General features: G+C 31.4%; 1 protein-coding gene across 6 annotated transcripts in view; it reads left to right on the forward strand.

The window, feature by feature from the left end:
- The window catches only part of LOC146998595 (uncharacterized), a 73,344-nt gene that overhangs the window by 29,845 nt on the left and 22,213 nt on the right, over positions 1-21,286 (forward strand). For 3 of the 6 annotated variants that reach the window (XR_015039573.1, XR_015039574.1, XR_015039572.1), the window contains one exon: positions 14,989-15,176. The exons of the other annotated variants lie outside the window; for them this stretch is intronic. The gene's annotated coding sequence lies outside the window, so the exon portion shown is untranslated. The remainder of the gene's footprint in view (positions 1-14,988; positions 15,177-21,286) is intronic. 6 annotated transcript variants of the gene reach the window in all.

The raw sequence follows: 21,286 nt of genomic DNA on the forward strand, positions 1-21,286 counted from the left end.
GTTAAGCTTTTACTGTTAATTTACTGCATGAAGCAAATTTCTGTCTTCTGATTTCAGAAATGTTCCTCTTTTTTACTTAAATTACTTTGCTTGCAATATCTTTTAAAGGAAAACTGATATACAATGAAAATTTAGAAAATGTTCAGAATTTAGATTTAAATTATTTAAATATCAGTACGAGTGGAAAAATAAATTGTATTTATTATTATGTTCCAAGCGAATACAATAAATATTCCTTATTATTATTTATTTTCTCTATTTTGAACTGAAATTTCATCATTAAATCTTGTAATATAGTTTAGTTCTGCATAGTTTTTTTTTCTCTCACTGTAAACTAGTTCTTTAAATTGAACTGTTATTTAAAATTTTAAAAAAAGTAATTATTTTCCATGGTTGAGGTAATGCTTATTCTCTCTTAATAAATACTGCATTTCTCATATTTTAAATTACAAGTCTAATTTTTAAGGTTATGCAGTTGTGTATAATGTACGAGGGTAAGTTGGAAAATAAGTTTCCCCTGTCGACTGTTGTCAGAGTTGTGTATGAAAGTCAAAAAATAGAATGAGACATTAAAGATATGACATACCTTTATTTTTCCACATAGGTACCAAGTACATTGAGACATTTGTCATAGCGCTTGATAAGCTTCAAAAAGCCCTCCAGGAAAAAATCAGGGCTTTGCATATGGAAGAAGCGTTGAACGGCTTGTTTCACTTCAGTATTGCTTCCAAAGCGCCTTCCCCCGAGATTTTTCTTCAAAGCCGGAAACAGATGGAAGTCGCTTGGTGCAAGATCAGGACTGTATGGTGGATGGTGTAGGCGCTTCCAACGAAGAGTTGCAATATGGTTTTGCGTTGCCGTCGCCGAATGTGGTCTGGCATTGTCATCCAACAGCAGAACGCCAGATGTGAGAAGGCCCGGCCGCTTTTTCCGAATCGCCTCTTTGAATTTCGACAGGGTGTCACAGTAGCGCGTAGCATTGATGGTTCCAACCTCCAAAAAGTCCAGCAACAAAACTCCTTGGCCGTCCCAGAAAACTGTGAGGAGCACTTTACCTGCAGAGGGAGTTGTCTTGAACTTCTTTCGGACAGGTGATGACGGATGTTTCCACTCCATAGATGCGGCCTTCGATTCTGGCGTGAAATGGTGGACCCAGGTTTCATCCCCCGTCACAATCCGAGACAGAAAGTCATTGCCATGTTCATGGTAACGCACGAGATGTTCCATCCTGACCCCCATGCGCTGTTCCTTGTGTGTCGAGGTCAATTGTCGGGGCACCCATCGTACTGACACTTTTCTGTATCGAAGAATGTCGTGGATGATGTTTTGAGCTCGCTCATGTGAGATTCCATGTTCTTCCGCTACTTCATCGATGGTGATACGCCGGTTCGCTCTAATCATGTCATCCACCTTCCTGACATTTGCATCTGTAGTGGCCTTGCGCGTCCGTCCAGCTCTCGGTATGTCCTCCACTTGCTGACGTCCATCACTGAATGTGCGACACCATCTCCGCACCATTTGCTTCGACATCACACCTGGCCCATAGACTTCCACGAGGCGGTTATGAATTTCTCGTTCCTGATACTCCACGTACCCATTCATAGCGGATAACCGCTCTCACTTCCTCCTTTGACCACGAATTCAAAACGCACCTTCTCTCCATACCTACCGGGGCTCAAATGAGAGGCTGGTCTCCGCTTTGCGCAGGCACTGCAACAGCGCCATCTGCTTGATTTGCAACGACCTCTACCCAATGGTGTATCGGTGACTTGCGCGTTTTCCTGCTGTGTCGCCTTTTGCCCATAGCCGTTCAACGCTTCTTCCATATGCAAAGCCCTGATTTTTTCCTGGAGGGCTTTTTGAAGCTTATCAAGCGATATGACAAATGTCTCAATGTACTTGGTACCTATGTGGAAAAATAAAGGTATGTGATATCTTTAATGTCTCATTCTATTTTTTGACTTTCATACACAACTCTGACCACAGTCGACAGGGGATACTTATTTTTCAACTTACCTACGTAATTAGACAGGTGCTTATTTTTTTCCTTAAAATGTGCTTGAAAAGTGCTTATTTTTTTAAACTAAAATGTGGCTATGAACCCTGTAATACATGATGAACATTTACCACGTAACATGTGGAGATTAGGAAAGGTTCTCAAAATATTTACTGGTAGAGAGGGACTAATTTGCAGTTGTGAAATAAAGACTGAAAACGGCATTATAAAGAGACCTTTACAGGTATTAGTTAGAATTCTAAGATAAAGTCTTTAATCCGGACTCGTCGGGACTTCGGCGATTCCGGATTATCGATTTTTTCCGGATTATAAATCATCAGTTTAAATCTGGTAAGATGGCATGCAGAAATTATAAAATTAAAAATATTGAACCGTAATTTATAAAATAATGAGCAATTATGATCTAAAGGGTATCAAAATTTACAAAAAAAGAAGCTTAATATTTATTTGTTTACTTTATTAAACATTTCTTTCAACTCGCGCATGCGTAAAGCATACCTTACGCATAGCCGAAATTAGAAAATTGCAACCAGAAAACTATTTGATTTGTATTCGTGATATTTATAATGACGAGGAATTTGATTTAAATTATATCAAAGACGGAGTACATCGAGATTAAATACTACATTTAGTAAGGAATTATAAGCCGACTAAAATAAAAATATCTGCCCTGAAGATAGTGCGACAGATCAGCTTCCAGGTCATTGCGCGCCGCGACGTCCCCCCCCCCGCGCAGAGCAGCGTGAAATTGATAAACAGATTTCGGAACGGTTAGATAAACAAAGGATACCTTTATACATTTTTGTAGCAATTCGTTTTTTGTTTGATGGACATCGAAACATACTTTCGTTTTCTAGATCCTTTGGAAGCTCCAGCATCGGAAATTCTATTTGACATAATCGAAAGTTCAAGCTTACTTTCATAAATTTGCTCTTACGGTCTGCAAAAAATCATAAGCCGGATCCAATTCGAAGATTAAGGAACAACGCAATCATACACATTAACTGAAATAGATAATTAGATAATTTTAGCTTATACCGTCCGTTATGCATTAAACGCGCACGCAAAAACGTATTCTGCGCTTGCGCAGACGCATATGCGCAGTCGTAAATGTCTTGCGCGCACGCGTAAAACGCGTATGAGCATGCGTCAACGGGGCGCATGCGTAGAAAGATTTTAGCATTGAGGTCCGGATTATAGATCATTCCGGATTATGGGTGTCCGAATTAACGACTTTTGACTGTATTAATATTGTGTGATAATATATTTCTTACTGAAAATGTAATCTTAATGCTATATTTTTAAAGTATTAAAGTAGTATTTAAAGTATTGTATATTGTATATTTAAAGAAATGTATATATTAGAAAAATTTAAGGTTGTAGAAATGTATAAGTGTATTTAAAATTTTAATTTAATTCTGAAAAAAAAAGACAGATTTCTTGTAATAATTCTAGTATTTTTGTTGAATTAAGATAATCTTGATTTTGAAATGTCATTTGTTTAATATTACCTTGAGTCATATAAATTCTTGATTTAAATCCTGATGCTTGAACAGGAATGTTATGACAATAATTCTTGATGAAATTTACTTGATATTCTTGAAACATATGGTAAGTTTACATGTTCTTGATATTTATGTGACATTTCGTGATTACAAAAACTTGAATTTGTATTGAAATGCATAATAATTTTTGAAAATGTTTACGTAACACTGATGATCTTGATTATTCTGTTCAGCCGGGCCCAGTGTGTAAGAAATTTTATGTGGAATTATATTTTAATCGCCAAAGAAGGCGTAAATCTTTCATGATGTTATTGGATCTGTCAGTAGTAAGCTACCGTACTCAGGAGCTCAAAGAATTCCGCCATGATGTAATAGAACAATAGATTACATAAGAAAACTATATATAACGCAACAGGGGGTGTGTCTTTAATATGCCGCCACCGCCGTCTTGAACGTGTCGCCACGTGACAACCGAAAGTGACGATATCAGCGCCATCTTAGATTTCTCCGAAAGAGACACATTGGAATGACGTCATAATAGTTCCGTTGTTATTCTGTGGCAACGACCCTATTTTTGAAAGTTTTTATTTTTTCGTAGCAGCGACAATACTTGTTTATGTTTATGGCAACGAATTCTTGAACCACGTGTTTGGAATGACACCACATTTAATTTATTATTTTTAATTATTTGACACGTGATTAATTATTTAATACGTCATTAATTTTTAATTATTTACTCTTTTTTAATAAGTATCTTAATTATTTAGTACCTCATTATTTTAATTATTACCTTTAATTAAATTTTTATTGAATTTAATATAATCTTCCCTGACTTTTGAAAATAACTCGACGAGAGGGATTCTAACCCGCCATCTCTGGGATGGGAGTCTAGCGCTTTACCGCTCGACTAAGCCCTTTACGTTATCAAACAAGTTATTTTTCTGTTTGGAGCGAAACTCTGACGTCAATAGGCTGGAGGAAACAGGCAAACGTCATCTCTTTCACGTTGCAGCATGTCGAGACCGCTTCACGCTTTTTACATCTGCCCTGGCGAACGTATACAATCTTAACAACCAATCAGCATTTCGCTAACAATAACTATCTTATTTCAGCCAATGTTTTCATTTTTCATCTTATTCTTACTATTTTTTTTAAGTTATTAGTTAATTTATTAATTTTTGATTTAATATGTTTTTCCTTTCCCAAACATAAATTTTATTTTTAACTTTCGCAAATTGACGTTTATTTCTACAAGAGTGAATTTACATTTTCTTTTTACTTTGCAAAAGTTTTTTCTTTTCTTTTTCTTTTTTTTTTTTTCCAAATTTATTCCTTATTGTATTTTTACTTTATTTTTTTTATATTTAATTTTCTTTTTGGTTTTACAAAAGTAATATTTATTTTTACGAATTGAATTTTTCGTTTTCACTTTTTTATTTTGCAAAAGTTTTTTTCCCAAATTTTTTTCCTTTTCGTATTTTTACTTTATTTAATTTTAATTTTCTGTTTAACTTTCTTTTTGGTTTTACAAAAGTAATATTTTTATTTACGAATTGAATTTTTCCTTTTCACTTTTTTATTTTGCAAATTTTTTTTCAATATTTATTCCTTTTTATATTTTTACTTTACTTTACTTTAATTTTTTGTTTAAACTGTTTTTTTGGTTTTACAAAAGTAATATTTATTTTTAAAAATTTAATTTTTCCGTTCCGCTTTTTATTTAAAAAAAAAGGTGTTACTACATTTTTAACTTGATTTTTTACAAAAGTAATATTTAGTTTCATAATTTTAATTTTTTTGAGTTTTTTTTGTTTACACAAATGCAGTTTTTTTTTTTTCCTCTTATGTATTTTACTTCCTAAAGTAACGCCCACCAGCAGCCGAGCGGTAAAGACGCTGAACACTGGTAGTTCGGTCTGAGGTTCGAATCCCGCGAACGGGCTGGCTGCATGGGCGTTTTCGTGGTTTTCCCCATGTCTAACGTGTATACGAGCCAGTTTCCCTTAGAAAGTCCTCCACAAAAGGCATCCCTCCCATTAGGCAGATAGCCCTCGTGTGCTTTGCCATAATTAAATACACCAACACACCAACCTTCCTAAAGTAAATTTCATTTTTTCCCCCTTTCCTTTAAATTTTTTGTTACATTTTTATTTTACCCTTAACTTTTTTCCCTTGTTTTAAATACAATATAATGTTACATTTCCATTTCTCCAAAAATAAACTTACCTACATTTCTCTGTCTTTGAAATTTTAAGCTGGAATTTACATGCATATAACTTCACTAGATAATATTTTCTGTAACTTTAAGCCAATATACACAATGCTCATTCTATATAGTTTAACTGGAATACTACATTTCTTACTTTTTTACTACTAAGTTGGAGATACTCAGAACTTTTCCTTCTAATACATTGTACTAACTATTAATGACTGTATTAACTTTTTGGCCAACTATACAAAACTTTGTTGATTCCCTTTTACACGTCTTACTTTTATTCAAAGGATTCACCAAACTGTGTCTGACAAATGTAATTTTTACACTTTCCATTTACACATTTACCCTTATATTTAACTTATAAAACATATTCATGCTGTATTTCTGATTCCTTTTTCCCATAATAAATACATACTTACACATGTTTCTTTATTGTAAGACTGACTTTAAACAAATCTTATAAGGAGCAATAAATTTTCATGATATGAAGCCCACTCAAACCAATGCATGGAGCATTTCTACCCAGTTAAGTTTAGATACCAATAGTACTTCATTTCTTCTTATTTTACTCTACAGACATTTATACATATATATTCAGAACACTCCCTTTTATTCAGTAAGATTCATTTATACTACTAACACAAATTTTGCTAACTCTTTGAAATATTTTACAAAAATATCTTGTATTTTCTTGCACATATCCTACTTAAATCAACAAACATACACTGAACCTTGATTTTTCCTTCATGTGAAAACGTCACTCGGATTCTTAATATGATTCCACCATTTACCGCAGAACTTTATAAACACTACTCTATTTGAACTTATCACAGCCTAACTCTCTTAACAAGGTACAGAAGATTGAATTATATTTTAACTACAGAGAAGAATATCCACATTGTAACGTATTATTTTAAATTTGAATTATAGTCACATTTTGTGAAAGAGAACTTAAAGTCTATAATACACATGGAATTAATATTCAGCCATGGAAATGAAACTTTATCGCCTTTTTCCCAATTTGGAATATAAAAATTTGTTAACTTGGAATATTTTTAACGTATTCATTGTAACTTAACTGAAAAATACTCATATTTCACATTGTCAATAATTTATTTAGCACTGAACTCTTACAGCCTTTTGAGAACGAAATTTAATTTATCATACCTGACAAATGACTCCGACATATTTATGATACATTACACGAAATATTGAGTAGAGTTCCAAATAATGATCTAACATAGTAATTAACATAAAAGACCTAACACAAATAATTTTAAGATAGAAATTTCAAACTGGCATTGCTTAATAATGAACTTTTACAGCTTTTTTGACATTTAATTTCTCATAGATAATAAATAAAATTACACACAAATAATTATACAAAATAGGTAATAATGACAGAAAGTCCATATAATGATCTACTATAGTCACCAACTTTAAAAATTTTAGCGCATTTTTAATATGTCATAAGAAAGACAACACTTTTTTGAAAAGCATTATTTTAATTAAACATTGGAACCACGCAGTCCTGCGCACATGTTTTTATTTATCATGAGCATGACACATAATAAGTAAATAAAATTTTCACAAAGTAGGAAACACATTTCTCTTTTAACTGAACTGTACGCTTAAGAAAAATGCAGTATGGAATGCTTAGATCACTCAGGGCCACAGTTCCTCATTTCCCCACGAATTGACCAAAATATACATGTACTTTAAAATCAGTTAAACAAATTCAAATGTTAGTATTCAAAGAGGAATACTTCACAAATTAGATGAAAGAAAGGTATACAATGAACTTGAGTGATAAATACAGAAAAGCATGTAAGGACCGAGAAACAAAAATGTATTCGTGCAGAACTTTTTAAGATAAAGTTGCTCTATTTTTGCACATGGGTTGCATTTTTCGTTTCAGATTAAGCAAACATTCAAGACACTTCCTGTATAGCTAAGGATTTTATTCACACTTGTTAGTAATGTAATTTGTTAGAACAGTGACAGATACGTATATAAGAGAAGTATGACATATCCATGGAAAACAATTTTCCCAAGCCAGACTTTAACAGTGAAATATAAATGGAATAAGAAAATCCCATATTTCAAACAAAATTAGTATCTGAGTATGCAAAAACATGAACAAGAAACGAATATTTTTTCTGAAAATGTTCCGAATGGTTTAAGTCAGGACTAGTTTCATGAACAGAGCATGAAAAATAATGATGAATTTTTAATTTTATTTTGTCTGTAGTACATTTACTTATGCTAAAATCTTCCATTTGGTTGACTGTACATTTAGACATAAGTTGATAAATCAGAGTGATTTTGTGTTTTAAAGCTTCAGATTCAGAAATACTACAATTTCAGAAATAATACAACTCAAAAGCAAAAAGATTAAAACGACAAGAGAATATACTGCAAGCAAGCGAACGTGATAAATGACTTTTTGGGTTGAATTTCATGAATTCATAGATGGGATGCAAAATTTTAATGCACTGTATATGAACTATTTTTCAAATGTATTACGATCACCAACTTTACATAGACTTTCAGTAAAGATTTCATGTTAATTTACCATTTTTTCCTGAGATTTATCTACGTATTTACTAAATTTTTTCATTTTGTTTATAAATATAATACCAAAAGGACATAAGAGAACATTTGTTTCTTGAAAATGTCCATAATTTTACCCAACTGTTATTTCTTTCATAGCTTTGAAGTAACCTATTAAACATATAGTTATCTTGTATTGACCAGACAGCCGTTGGTCTTGCCAATGTCTGAGTTAAGTCACAAAGCTAGAGAATTTAAGTAATATTTTACCAGTACGGAGAACTTCTTACGCCATTTTTGAGGAAAATTGACCGAATTTAGTAGTTCATTACTAACCCAGGAGCCTTTAACTATTTTTTTTATTCGAAAAAAAAAAAAACGCACCGGAAATTATCATTAAGATTTTCCATACAGATTTTCCATTTCATGCCATTACATTTCCAATGAAATTTGATTGATTGTCAGATAGTTAAATGTTTGTTATTTTTTCGCATACGAATGCATTTCGTGTCTCACATACGCTCATTACATATGATTTAACAAAATTACAAACGAGTTAGAAGTTAAGTGAATATTTCCTGAAATACTGTACATTTCATTTCGGAAAGTTTACATGAGTATCTTCATTTTGAATCCTTTAATGTTTCTTTTCCTGCATCCGAAGTAAATTTGGAGTAAAAAATTTTCAGTTTGGACGAAAGTTATTTACCGATGGTTGTGACGTGTTCGTGTTTTCATATAGTGTTTTTTGTGAAGTACCTTATCGATAACCTTTTGAACACTTTGAATATTACGGCCACTGCAAATCATTGAATTTTCAAATATTTTCTTATTTATTTTTTACAAGTCCTTGTAAAGATTTGGGAACAAATTTTTATTAAATAGTCGTATTGTATGATTTAATAACTTTTTACACGTTTGGAAGATTTAGCTTCAACAACACTACCGCACTGAATCAGAAATTAAGAAAAGAAATGGAATTTTTTATCTTAGTATGCTACAGGAATAGATAAATTTTCTCTCATGTATTCGAATGTAGTAGATAATGGAGACTTTTAACACAGATCATACAGACTTTGAATATTTTTCCTAAGTCACCAAAAATTGCATTTTCATAGATTTTTCTCATAAAGTCTATTTCTTTCTTAAAAGAAGTTTATATACTAATTTCATTAGAAATATATCTAAGAAAACATCTCACATTCATAAGAAAATCAGCGCTTGTTTCTTTACCAAATTTGTACTTTATGACTTCATTCTACTGAAACGAAATCATTCATAACTTATTGCGAAGAAAAATGTTATACTTTTTTGATTAATTTTCATGCCACAATATTATCTTTGAAAATTTTTTTCCTAGTCCACTGCTAATATATTGCTAATTTTCGTACGGAACAAAAAAAAAAAAAAAAAAAAAAAAAAAAAACTCAGTTTAGAAACTTTTCTACTTAAAACCTTGTATTGCATTGCTGAACCGGGGCCATGCTTTCATTTTTATCACATATCATGCGAATATTTAAAAAAAAAAAAGCATATTTTTTCCTTCTGTTAGCACAATTTTAACCAACATTTTACTATTACAGAGACTTCTTTAGTAAAATCTCAAGTGTTAAATTGAACGTTTCATTACTAATTTTGAAGATTCTGGATATATCCTACTTAAAAGTTCATAACCGATTAGCAAAATAATTTATATATGTACTTCGTTGTGCTCTTGGTTAATTTTTAAATCGTTGTTCAACTATAACACTTGATTTCTAGTGAAGTATCGAAATGATTATTTACTTTCCGCTTTTTCCAAAGAATTTCGTAGACACATATGTTCAGTACAGAAAATTTTCCTAACTTACCAGTATCATTACCAAAATAGAAAACATGCAATGTTTTCCTAAAAATTTATATATTTGTTTTTTACAAACATTTACACGAATATCCACATTTAATTATTTAATGTGTATTTTCCTATATCAGAACTAAAATTTCGAACGAAAATTTTTAACTAATGTTATGTTCCGTAAAATTTTTGTATTTGTGATGTCATCTTTTTTTCGCAAACGTTTTCAGAGTGTGCTCTCGGTAGTCTTTTAAGACATTTTGGAACTGTTTTCTCTTTGCTATTGGAAACTATTTTATCTTTGTTGGTATATGCCTATGAATTCTCGATACTTTCTTGGTTTATCTTCAACTTATGAAATATTTAAATACTTAAAAATATATTTGTAGATCGTCTATGTTGACACTTGTGATAGCTTTCCTGGATTAAATTTTTTTTGGAAAATGTATTTTATTTTATTCACGTGAATGAAACTGATGTTTTCTTAAAATTTTATTATTCAGAGTATTAGTCAATTATGACAGAATGTCTGATTTGTCCTCTTTTTAGGCAACATTCATATGAACTTCAGTATTCCAAATCCCTCACGTAACTGTAATTTTTCCTATTGGTAGTAGGAAGACGAATGGAATACATGCAGGTTATGCAGACATAAGGTAAAAATCTGGAAGTAGAGAAATTCTTCATATCTAGGCAATTCAGTAGAATGTGCAAATATTCATCCTATTCGAAGCTTATTTTCGGAATTACATAGCATATAAAGTGTAAATTTAATAAAAAGAGATATAATGAAAATCAATTACTCTGCAAAATCTGAACGATAATTATGCAAAACTAGTTATAAGGCAGTTTTTCATAAAAAGTGGTTCCTGCGGAGGAAACATGCCAGCAGTCTCCTGAAACTCTAAGTGGGCGTTTCAACGCATAATTATCATTCAGATTTATACTTATTATGTGTCATGCTCATGATAAATAAAAACATGTGCGCAGGTGCGTGGTTCCAATGTTTAATTAAAATAATGCTTTTAAAAAAAGTGTGGTCTTTCTTATGACATATTAAAAATGCGTTAAAATTTTTAAAGTTGGTGATTATAGTAGATCATTATATGGACTTTCTGTCATTATTACCTATTTTGTATAATTATTTGTGTGTAATTTTATTTATTATCTATGAGAAATTAAATGTCAAAAAAGCTGTAAAAGTTCATTATTAAGCAATGCCAGTTTGAAATTTCTATCTTAAAATTATTTGTGTTAGGTCTTTTATGTTAATTACTATGTTAGATCATTATTTGGAACTCTACTCAATATTTCGTGTAATGTATCATAAATATGTCGGAGTCATTTGTCAGGTATGATAAATTAAATTTCGTTCTCAAAAGGCTGTAAGAGTTCAGTGCTAAATAAATTATTGACAATGTGAAATATGAGTATTTTTCAGTTAAGTTACAATGAATACGTTAAAAATATTCCAAGTTAACAAATTTTTATATTCCAAATTGGGAAAAAGGCGATAAAGTTTTATTTCCATGGCTGAATATTAATTCCATGTGTATTATAGACTTTAAGTTCTCTTTCACAAAATGTGACTATAATTCAAATTTAAAATAATACGTTACAATGTGGATATTCTTCTCTGTAGTTAAAATATAATTCAATCTTCTGTACCTTGTTAAGAGAGTTAGGCTGTGATAAGTTCAAATAGAGTAGTGTTTATAAAGTTCTGCGGTAAATGGTGGAATCATATTAAGAATCCGAGTGACGTTTTCACATGAAGGAAAAATCAAGGTTCAGTGTATGTTTGTTGATTTAAGTAGGATATGTGCAAGAAAATACAAGATATTTTTGTAAAATATTTCAAAGAGTTAGCAAAATTTGTGTTAGTAGTATAAATTAATCTTACTGAATAAAAGGGAGTGTTCTGAATATATATGTATAAATGTCTGTAGAGTAAAATAAGAAGAAATGAAGTACTATTGGTATCTAAACTTAACTGGGTAGAAATGCTCCATGCATTGGTTTGAGTGGGCTTCATATCATGAAAATTTATTGCTCCTTATAAGATTTGTTTAAAGTCAGTCTTACAATAAAGAAACATGTGTAAGTATGTATTTATTATGGGAAAAAGGAATCAGAAATACAGCATGAATATGTTTTATAAGTTAAATATAAGGGTAAATGTGTAAATGGAAAGTGTAAAAATTACATTTGTCAGACACAGTTTGGTGAATCCTTTGAATAAAAGTAAGACGTGTAAAAGGGAATCAACAAAGTTTTGTATAGTTAGCCAAAAAGTTAATACAGTCATTAATAGTTAGTACAATGCATTAGAAGGAAAAGTTCTGAGTATCTCCAACTTAGTAGTAAAAAAGTAAGAAATGTAGTATTCCAGTTAAACTATATAGAATGAGCATTGTGTATATTGGCTTAAAGTTACAGAAAATATTATCTAGTGAAGTTATATGCATGTAAATTCCAGCTTAAAATTTCAAAGACAGAGAAATGTAGGTAAGTTTACTTTTGGAGAAATGGAAATGTAACATTATATTGTATTTAAAACAAGGGAAAAAAGTTAAGGGTAAAATAAAAATGTAACAAAAAATTTAAAGGAAAGGGGAAAAAAATGAAATTTACTTTAGGAAGTAAAATACATAAGGGAAAAAACAAAAAACTGCATTTGTGTAAACAAAAAACTCAAAAAAAATTAAAATTATGAAACTAAATATTACTTTTGTAAAAAAATTAAGTTAAAAATGTAGTAACACCTTTTTTTTTTAAATAAAAAGCGGAACGGAAAAATTAAATTTTTAAAAATAAATGTTACTTTTGTAAAACCAAAAAACAGTTTAAACAAAAAAATTAAAGTAAAGTAAAGTAAAAATATAAAAAGGAATAAATATTGAAAAAAAAATTTGCAAAATAAAAAAGTGAAAAGGAAAAATTCAATTCGTAAATAAAAATATTACTTTTGTAAAACCAAAAAGAAAGTTAAAAATTAAAATAAAATAAAGTAAAAATACGAAAAGGAAAAAAATTTGGGAAAAAAACTTTTGCAAAATAAAAAAGTGAAAACGAAAAATTCAATTCGTAAAATAAATATTATTGTAAAACCAAAAAGAAAATTAAATATAAAAAAAATAAAGTAAAAATACGATAAAGAATAAATTTGAAAAAAAAAAAAAAAAAAAAACTTTTGCAAAGTAAAAAGAAAGTGTAAATTAACTTTTGTAGAAATAAACGTCAATTTGCGAAAGTTAAAAATAAAATTTATGTTTGGGTAAGGAAAAACATATTAAATCAAAAATTAATAAATTAACTAATAACTTAAAAAAATAGTAAGAATAAGATGAAAAATGAAAACATTGGCTGAAATAAGATAGTTATTGTTAGCGAAATGCTGATTGGTTGTTAAGATTGTATACGTTCGCCAGGGCAGATGTAAAAAGCGTGAAGCGGTCTTGGCATGCTGCAACGTGAAAGAGATGACGTTTGCCTGTTTCCCCCAGCCTATTGACGTCATGGTGAGTTTCGCTCCAAACAGAAAAATAACAAGTTTGATAATGTAAAGGGCTTAGTCGAGCGGTAAAGCGCTAGACTCCCATCCCAGCGATGGCGGGTTCGAATCCCTCTCGTCGAGTTATTTTTAAAAGTCAGGGAAGATTATATTAAATTCAATAAAAATTTAATTAAAGGTAATAATTAAAATAATGACGTACTAAATAATTAAGATACTTATTAAAAAAGAGTAAATAATTAAAAATTAATGACGTATTAAATAATTAATCACGTGTCAAATAATTAAAAATAATAAATTAAATGTGGTGTCATTCCAAACACGTGGTTCAAGAGTTCGTTGCCATAAACATAAACAAGTATTGTCGCTGCTACGAAAAAATAAAAACTTTCAAAAATAGGGTCGTTGCCACAGAATAACAACGGAACTATTATGACGTCATTCCAATGTGTCCCTTTCAGAGAAATCCAAGATGGCGCTGATATCGTCACTTTCGGTTGTCACGTGGCGACACGTTCAAGACGGCGGTGGCGGCATATTAAAGACACACACCCCTGTTGCGTTATATATAGTTTTCTTACGTAATCTATTGTTCTGTTACGTCGTGGCGGCATCCTTTGAGCTCCTGAGTACGGTGGCTTACTACTTCTGTCAGTTCCAGTTGAATGTGTGTTAGATGTGAATAAACTTGGCAGTTTTGAAACCTGATTCGTAATGTTCATTTACCTTGATGATTTGTGTGATTTGAATTAGTGTTTCTTGAACCAGGATAATTTGAATTCTTGACGATTATTATAATATTCACTGTATAAGTCACCATATAAATATATATACCTCAGTGCCTGCCCTAAATTTTGCTGCTCGGTGTTTCTTCGAAGTTTAACAATTTTGCTACACTGATTCTGGCCTTCACCTTATAGCATTTCCTATTTATTCTGAATGCTCATATTATTAAAGAAATAAAATTAACAGTTTCTTCTATACATTTTAAGTACAAGCAGTTCTTTAAAATAACAGAAACGTTAAATCTGAAAGTTATAAAATGAAGAGAAAATTCATTAAAAAAGAAACTGATTTTTAACGAGAGAGAAAATTTTTGCTTTGTAGCTTTTAATGTATAGTTATTCTAATATTATCTTTGAATTAATATCGTAAATTACAACTGCTGTTAAGTGTTCTTGGTGCTTTTTTAATGGATGTTTTTAAGAAATAAAAAAAACTTGTGACTAAATCTATTATAACTAAGGGTATCTAACTACATAATTTAATGTTTGTAACTAACTGCTTATCCTTAGAAGTGATCTCTACATGTTAAGGTGACCTTATAAGGTATTTTTCCTGCCTTCTTAGCATACCTTCGTAGTGTAGTGGTCAGCACGCTGGGCGCGTATTCCAGAGGTCCGTGGTTCGATTCCTGGCGAGGGCACTACTACTTTAAAAAAAAGCCTAATGATGTCTCTACAACCTCCATTCATTAATCCTGTGGGTGGGACTGGCGTGTGCGTGATGAAATAAGGTCTAAAAGAATCACTACAAAGGTAACTGTTAGTAAAATGTAAATAAAAACCCACTAATCTTCTTCTTTAAAATATGTGGGACTGATATAAGTGTAAAATATAAATGTTTCAAGAAATTTTATAATTTAATGCTAAGTACTTGAAAGAATTTATGAAGTTAATTTTATATTTGAATTTTTTTATAATTAAGTTAAATATTGCATTATGTTTAATAATTACACACCCTAGTTACGGCTATATTTCATTTGTACTGATTACAAAAAGATAATTGCTTCAGTTTGTTCAATTCCTATTCCTTGATACATCCTTAAATTTTTCATTGTTGGTTCTTAAAAGTACTTAATTTCCATGTGCAGAAGTTTTGCAAGAGCAGAAAAGCAAGAGCTAAGTCAATTAACAAGGAAAGCTAGGGCTGAATGATAAGCAGAGCCATGAGCAAGCGTTCTGCTGCGATGTCATGTTTTCATGCTTAGGCCTTGTAACTATCTGAAGGTCTGCTGAATTACCTAAATAGTAAACTCCCCTTCCTATTTTTTCATTTTTCAGTTTGCTGTTGAATTTCAAAAGAAAATCAGGAAAAAATCCATCTATGAGCTCTTGTTTCTGGGACAAGTTAGAAATAAATTATTGAGTGCTTTCAAAATTCAGGTTTTCTGCTTTTGTCAATAACTAATGATATCTTTTTAATTGTTGACTCTTTAATAATACATTATATTAATTGCATGTTAAGCAACACAGTAACTGATTTCTTCACTTTCTTAAACCGTCTGGTGTTTAGCTTTAAATGTTAATATGTGTTCTTGTAATATACTGTAATACTGTTCCGTTTTTGTCTGCATTAAAAATTTCATGTGGTTTGTATGCATTTAGCAGCTTAAGCAAGTCTTTCATCCAATTAGCAGCTGCATGAAGATCTGCCTCTTTTTTCTCACCATGCAATATCGACAAATGATCTTGGATTTTCTTTCTTTAACTTGTGATCCAACTGTCAGTTAACATTTTTTATTTATTTATTTCAAGTCCATAGGGGCTTTGTCCCTGAAGGACTATTGTTTTCGTTTTGCGATTTTGCTTTTGCGTTGATTCACTACAAATGGCAAATCACTTTTCAAACTGTTGCCACAAAGTATTATCGCCCTGTGTTATATTTAAATAAATTAAATAATGAAAAATCTGCATAAGTGTATGTATATTTCTCACATTGGAATAAAAGAACGGTTCATAGAGCCATCGAATTTTGAATGACGTAATCCTCCTACGAATATGGGAATGTGGAAGACCAAATTTGAAATTTAGAATTTGTTTTATTATCGATTTCCTATTTTGTAAAACTTTAATGAATTTTGATTAACAAACCAAAGATTTCAAAGCGAGCAATGGCAACATTGTACAGAAAAAACATATTTATCTCCAGCGTGTGAATCTTTGTATTAGAAATTCTAAAGATATGCTCAATTTAAAACTATTTTGCCATATTGCTCTTGAACTGAATTGTATGGTTTAAGTGCGAAGTATGTGATATTTAATAAATAAAGGTAACAGACAAAATGTTCAAAAAGTGCCCCTTTGGATGTAATTTAAAATCTGAAACATTTCAGATTTAAAAAAAAATTTTTTTGTTAATGCTTTATTAATTGTAATTCCAAACTGAACAATGCTGTATGGGAAGCTTTTAGTTTCAATGTAGGTTTTCTCTGGCTGGGATTACCAAGAAAGTCAATATCTTTTAACAGTTTATCCCCCCCTTTCTTGCTTTCTTTCTTTTTTTTTTTTTTTTTTTTTTTTTTTTTTTCAGGTTTTAAGTCTTTTCACTTGGAATTTCTGACAAGCTGCAAGTAAAGCAGACAACAAAATTGGTTCTTCCAGTGATTTATTTAAATTTCAGTACTTCTAGCTAGCAGAAAGATTGTCCTTAGGTAGGGATTGTCAGTTTTAGTTAATTTGCCACTTCGTGACCAATGCTTTCTAAGTATCCTCTTCAGCCTACAGTAATTGCTTCCTTTCCATTCAAAGACTGTTAATGTATGGTAATGCTGAGAATGATTTCATTAATATTTCTTTGTAATTCTCTCTGAACACATTGTATCTGTCTTAAAGGGAAGATTTTGAATGTAGAAAGGTTAAAAGATGGGACACACCAATTGCACTTCCATCTCTTATGACTTGGTAATCGAGAAGGAACCCTCACCTCATTTACAGTGCCTATTTAGGATCCTTTTTGCTAATCCTAAGGTGAGGAAATTCTGCCCCTTTGAAGTCCAGCGTGGAGAAGGAACCCTGAAAACAGTATCGATGGTTTTAAGTCCAGCGTGGAGAAGGAACCCTGAAAACAGTATCGATGGTTTTACCGAACCATCATCCTCAACTGCCAAAGTGCAAATGAACAAGATAAGAATAGCTGGACAAGATAGGAATTAAGCTACTGGCTTGATATATTGATGAAACAAGTAAACTAAAACATAATATTCTTAGAGACTGAAGCTAAAGATGGATTGGAATTAGGATTGTTAAACTAGAATAAATTTTTATTTTAAATAAAACATCTAGAAAATCTAATGGACCAATGAAAGATATTTTTTGAATAATTTCAGCTGCAGAAAAATGGAAAGTGTGATTTTCGGGCCAACAATGCTGGGCAACAGACAACTTCTATGTTTCTTTTTTCCTAACATATGCCTCATATACTTTAATGCAAAATTTTAAGGCTCTCTAAGTTTGACCAATATAAATTAAACCACACTGGCAAGGAATCCCGTAGATACTCCAAGAATTCATATCCAGAATGGGGTCTTTAAGGATGGAATTCGGAATTTTTATTGATAGGAGAATAAATGACCCCAAAATTAAAATTTTTGGTAAAATACATGCAATTTTATAGCTAATTGCCATAAAGAAAAGCTAACAGCAGAATTCTTATAATATTCTAAAACAAGAGTTTGTGTTCTGGTGTGTTGAAATGAGAATTTTTTAACTGCTTGGTTAATCATGTTGGATGAAAAGCCCCTGTCAATGGCTATTTCTTTTAAATAATTTAGTTCCTGATCAAGAGCCAGTTTGGAGGAGGAAACTTGAAGTGCACAAAAACAAAGGAATAAAATGAAGCTAACTTTTGCTTAATCAGATGACATGATTTGAAGTGTGGTGGAAGGCAAACCGGTGAAGGTTTACGGTAAACCGTAGTACTGAAGTTGAAAGTGTTACGTGTGACCAGAATGTCGAGAAACGGAAGAGAATTGCAAGTCTCAAGTTCAGAAGTGAACTGAATAGCAGGGTTAATAGAATTCATTATTGAAAGAACTGTATTTAAATAATTTTTATTACTATCAAACAGGGTAAAAGTATTGTGTACATAGCAGAACCATACCTGGAAGTTTAAAGTTTCAAATTTGCAAATAGAGTGCTGATTTTTGTTGTTTGACTTCTAAATTGATATATGTTTAGTCTGTTATTTTAACCTAAATTAGTATGTATTTGTTTTTATTCCTGGAAATTTGAACGTAATAAGCAGCTGAATGGTAATATAAAATTGTAATATAAATGAAATAATGCAAAAGCTTTTTTAACTGTTCGTAATATCTATGGAAATTATTTGACCGATGCTGAACATGTTCAGTTTTATCTTTTATTTGATGACTTTACATCAGTTTAAAAAAATCATTCCAATTATTCGATAATGATAAGATTAATTTAATTATTGATCACAATAGAAATGTATTTTCCTGTTTTCATATAAAAGCAAATAGGACTTAAACAATTCGATATCAGTATCTGATTGATAATATTAAGTGGTGTCTTCTAGTACTGATATGCAGGGTGTTTATAAACTCCCGGACCGATTTTGATGTTTAATAACTCATAAAATAATAAAGATAGATTAAAATTAGTAACATAAATGGTTAGATAGACTCAAAAAGTTTCATGACCCTTGTCAATGAACTTCCACGTGTGCCCCCTTCGTCGCACGTAGAATATCAAGTCGATATTCAATTTCACGCCAGCTAGATGGTTATTCCAAAGAAAGTCTATGTAAAGAATGAAAGGCGTCATAGACGTAATGTAAACCAGTTTGTCTTCTACGCCAAGGGATTTGGCGACGGAAAGGAGAGGGACAATTCGCCAAGGGATTTGGCGACGGAACCTGTTGGCGAGAATTTCCCTTTTGAGATGTACCAGGCCGAGATTTTCTACCTCCGCCACGTGTACAGGAAATTGAGGAAGACGGGTTAAGATGAGTCGCTCTTTGACTTTTCGCGATAATTTAAACTCGAATTTTCGTGCTTTTTTGCTTTACTAGTTGAATTTGTATTATCCATATTGCAGTTTGATGTCTGATTTTATATCTGTCAATATGTAGGAAAAAAAACATGGAGTCACACAGCTTTAAACTCTTGATAAACGTGACCGTCGAACCTGTTCGAACTTCGACATCAGCTTCGAGCTTTGGCGCTTTTTGGCGACAGATATTTCACGCATGCGCAGTTGTGACCCTTTTCGTTCGGATGGAGCCACTCCTGCTGCAGCGAAGCTTTCCTTCTTAACAATACATATTCTTTGGTTATTCTACGTCCGAGAATCTACGAGAATTCGTGTACGAGAATTCGTCCATATTCATTTTCACGCCAGGTACCGGCAAGCATGTCGGCACCCACAGAGGTTATTGCAGTTGCAATTCTGACTTTTAGGTCATGAATGTTCGACACTCTCCTCCTGTAAACGTTGTCCTTTACAAATCCTCAAAGGAAAAAGTCCAGCAGTATTATATCAGGTGATTTGTGTGGCCAAGGAATTGGACCTCCTCGCACAATCCATCTTCCTGTAAAATGGTCATTCAAAGAACTACGAACGATGGTACCCCAATGAGGTGGTGCACCACATCTTGTTGCAAAAAGACATGTGGCTGAAGCTCTTCTAGTTGTGGAAATACGAAGTTTTCTAACATGTCTAAGTATACGACTGATAAGACCGTCTTTTCTGTAAAAAAGAAAGGCCCAATGACTCGGTCGTGCATTAGTCCACACCACACATTAACCTTTGGGGAATCCCTTTGTGCGTCACAGTATTCATGGGGGTTTTCAGATCTCCATATGCGCATCAAAAGTAAACATAACATTGCAATAGTTGCCAAAAACAAAAGAGAGAAAAATGCAATTAATATTTATAATAATAGACGATATTTAGAAAAGTATAGATATTTAGACTGGAAAATGAAATTCTGTGAAATTAACCACACACGCACACGATATTTACAAAAGTAAAGATATTCAAACCTGAAAAGGAAAATATATAAGTTATTCCATCAATAAATGCCATAAATTTGTTTAAATCTACATTATTTTATGAGTTATTAAACATCAGAACGGGTCCAGGACTTTATAAACACCCTGTATGTTGAAAATAATTTTAGATCATTCCATGCTATATGTATTCTTTTCCTTAAAACAAATATCAGATTAAAAACAAATTGACAAATGAAAAAGCTTTATCTAAAATTATTTGCACTCTTTTTGTTAATATTATTATGTGTAAAATAATAATGACCAATTAGTGTGAAAGTCAATTTATTATGGTGCTTAGACAAATTGCAAACATTATCAAAATTTTTTATAGACTTTATATTTGAAAATAATTTAAATAGTTATGGAAAGTGATATTAGAAATGATCATTTTTGCATCTTTCTAACTGAAATGCGCCTAATATTTAATCCAACTGATATTCCCTCCTAATATTCCTAAATCCTAACATTTCATTCCAGTCCTAATATTCCTCCTAATATTTAATTCCAGCTGCACTCCTAGTAGTTAATTCCAACTGAAATACCCCTAATTATTCATATTTATTATTTAATATATATTAAACCAGCGATGCAGATTTCAAATGTACCAGTCATTGAATACCGCACCACAGAGACTTATTTTATTAAAGTAAAAGAGATTTTCAGAATAGTTTGATGTTTATACAGCAAGTTTGAAATATTCTTGAAAATATTTTGCACCTTAAAAGTTTACATGGAGATGAAAAACTTTACAATTACTATTGAATGACTGGAAACATATTAAAAATTTTGAATGAATCGAAGTCCCAAACCAAATTCAAACAAAAACAGAATTGGAAATAAGAAATGTTTTAAAAC

Source organism: Stegodyphus dumicola, chromosome 2 (genome assembly GCF_044657685.1).
Source record: "Stegodyphus dumicola isolate Sdum_Otavi_A_Nest chromosome 2, ASM4465768v1".
Classification (NCBI taxonomy): domain Eukaryota; kingdom Metazoa; phylum Arthropoda; class Arachnida; order Araneae; family Eresidae; genus Stegodyphus; species Stegodyphus dumicola.